We start from the raw sequence: 3,751 nt of genomic DNA, 5'->3' as shown, positions 1-3,751 counted from the left end.
GTTTAATGACGGAGATATTGAACGGTTATTTACGTTTTAATGTTTTGCTTTTAGCGTTGTAACTTGGCACGGATGTAAAGCTTGATGTTTCATGTGTAGGCATGTACCTACCCAGTGCCGAACAAACATAAAAATAATCGCAAAATATTTAACATAGGCCTACCAGCCCACCGGTCGCTTAGCCTACCCAACCAATTAATAACTTTGCATCCGGAGGAAATTGTCTATTCTTTAATAGCCATATATTATTTGCAAAGAAGTAAAATGAAGTTTCGATTTTTGGAGCGTACCTGCATCTAAATCGCTTATGAAATTTCGCCTTGTAAATAATTTAAAAAAATCTTTGAGACAATTACGAGTATATTCGCGGATATGTGAGGTTCGTCCAATAGTCTTTTTTTTTGTTTATTTGACGTAAAATACACAGAAGAATCTTTTTTAACCATTGGTCTACTGGCTACTGTTGTCGTTTGAAGCTAAAATCATCTACGTAAACGTGTGAGAACAATGCGTAGTAAAAATGAGAAGGTATCCAAATATGCCCAGTTCCACATTGCTAGTCATTTGTGGTGTTTGTGTAAGTCAAAAAAACGATAGATGATGCATTTGTTTCAAGTATTCGTAATGTGTTTGCTTCTTTAAAGTCATTTTAACAATTTTTCCAACATTATTCATATTTATACAATTTGAACAGTAATTATATAAGATATGGAACTAGAAACTTCAAGCCATCTAAAAGAAAATCAAAGATTCATTCCTTATGCGTCTCTAATAATGTATAAGTGTTTGCAACATTAAACTGCAATAGTAAATACAACTTTGTGCCCCCAGAGTTAGAGAGGTTAGAAGGGTTAGAATCTAATACAGTAATTTTTTTATCAATAATAAAATTATTTACATGAATAGCATTTATCAAGCGATGCGTGATTCATCCAATATGAATTTAATTAGGAGGTTCCTCGTAAGAGATCACGATATTGCGTCTTGATGAGTTGTAGTATGTAATAAAATGTATCGTATCCTTTAACCTTAGCGAATAACTGGCTGATGGTTTAGTTGGGGAAAAACGTCACAAAAATAGTAATAACATAATTTAGTAGATAAGTCTCAGAATTATTCACTCAAAATTATCATTAAAAAGCGGTAAATAATCATTAAAAAAGGCAGCACTGTATTTCATCGAGTTTTTTTGTAAACAAAATAATGTTCTAACATTATGGCGTTCATTAAACATATTCTGTGAACCTCTGTTTTTTCATACATATAAAGAATAATGCCAGATTCAAATCGTAACTTGACTGATAACTATCTTTAATTAAGACTGGGAAATTAATAGTGCAATTAATAAACGAAATTCACTAATTAATTAAAACACCAAAAACGGTTAACACATACGTTATATTTTCTCTTCATTACAGATACAATAAATTAATACTTTATTGCTTATAATTATATACTAGCTGTACATATTTACAATTGAACGCTAACACAAATATCACAGTTTGGAAATCTACATAAATTAATTAAAACGTTGTTATCTAAATAATAATTATACTTGGGAATATCCACGGCTTTGAGTTATATGTTGGAGCTTTTCCTGAAAACAAAAATTTGATTTAATCTTTTATGCGGGTACTGTAGGCAGAAACACCTTGCATATTCTCATGATAGCATTGGAATACTTTTTAATAAAAATGCAATTTTTAATTCCTTATTTGAAAAATAATCTACTGAACATTTTGAATACATTTGTATTGTTTTAAATACAAAAATATAATAATAATTAATTGATCAGTGCGTTTAGTTGAAACGTTTGTTCTAATACGTTAATAATAGTTTTAAATTAAGTATATATATACAGTCTCAAACAATTCTATTACATATATTTTAAAGTTTAAAACAACGAAATATAACAACATTACCCGCATGAAAATTCTCGCAAAGAATTTTATGCGTTTTATATTTATTTATGCTAAAATATGTAAATCTATTAGATAAATAATTATATTCCACAAATAAATTATTATGCATTATATAATTTAAAGGAAAAAATATTTTGAATACAAAATACCTATACATTTTTGTTTATGTCAAAATTTTCAAGATATTTAAAAAAAAATTAAATACTAAGAACTTGGATGCAACGAGTTTATCTCTTTATAGTTTATTAAACCGCTGTTTTCATTTATCCATTATAAATACAAAGATAGGTATTCACTTACACATTATTAATATTGAAAATCTTTGAAAAATAATATTTGATGCACAATATCACAATACAGCCAACAAAATCAGTTTAAGATATACATAAGCCAATTTTATTTGAGTAAGATGTTGATAGATATGTAAAGACATAAGTTACAAGGAATACATAAAATTTTACATCTTATGATTTAGCGGACTTTAATAAGATTTTACTAGCTGTATTTTCCCCATGATTCTATTCAAATCTTTTACTCTTATCATATATTATATTAGTCACAACAGGTATCGAAACAAGATTTGAGCGTTTCATATATTAATTCGTCCGTTAGTTAGGTATGCGTCTCGTTCAGAGAATCAAACATAAGTGAAAACTCGGCTTAACAATTATACGAACTTACCTTAATGCAAAACGGCCACAGTTTTCTAAAATTATCTCTTTTTTCTGTTTCGATTTCATTTCAACACACTTCTCCTATTCATAAATGTTTATTTTCAATGTTTCTTTACGCAAAATCACTCTGTTCTCAATTTTAAAATAGACTAACACTAGGCTATGAGGTGCCTCTACAGTTTTATAATTACTATAACTATTGAGATCTTGCTTTTACGGAGAAGATTATCTGTGGACAAAGAAAGAGGTTAAATAAATAAAATAGCTTTTAAAATTATAGGTGTAGCTGCTACAGAATTTTAGATAGAGGTGGAACAAGGAAATTGAACATATATATTTATGTACAAAAAAGACCTATATCATAATGTGGCATATAATTTATTTTTCATATCGTAAACTCAATTTAAGTTTCAATACAATTCAAACATACATTTGTAGGGTCGGAAACTTTAGATCACACAAACATATTGAAAGCTTTACGCTTACTTTTATCTTACTTGTTCTAAGAAACACATGGAAATACGGATTTTGACATTTATGTGATGACATACCCAAGGTAACAGACAAAAATTGGCGACAAGAAGCCAAAAATAATGGGGTCTAATGGGGATAGAAGAGGCCTACGTCAGTGAACAGAGGAAGCTTGAAAAGATGAAAGAAGATGAGATTATCAGTACCCAATGAGTTGACATTAAGAAAATGCCTATATCTTGAGTACCATTGAGTTTCAATGTATATTTTACGTACAATAAAACATGTTTTATATTAGCATGTTGCTAAACTTATACGTGTGTTGGTAGATCTTATTGTTTGATTTTGGGTAAAGTCGTTATAGAGTAATATTAACACTTTTAATTATCGTATTTATTCCAATTTTGTATAAAATTGCTTATCGTTATTAATTGATTTGTTATCTATTATTATTAATTTTGGTTATAGAACTTTTTTCAAGTTTCACAAGTTTCAGCAAAACAATTTTCTTGAAAGTTTTGTTTACAATAAAACCTCTTATATAATCATATCAAACATACAATGAGCAAAGTAACAAATAATACCATCCAGATTATTGATCTATACTTTATTTATACCTAGTCTTGCCATAAATATTGTAATAAAGAAAAAAGAAAATTGTTAACTGCAAATAACATTTATTAC

This window comes from Zerene cesonia, chromosome 10 (assembly GCF_012273895.1).
Source record: "Zerene cesonia ecotype Mississippi chromosome 10, Zerene_cesonia_1.1, whole genome shotgun sequence".
NCBI classification, from domain to species: Eukaryota; Metazoa; Arthropoda; class Insecta; order Lepidoptera; family Pieridae; genus Zerene; species Zerene cesonia.
This window is presented reverse-complemented; position numbering follows the sequence as displayed.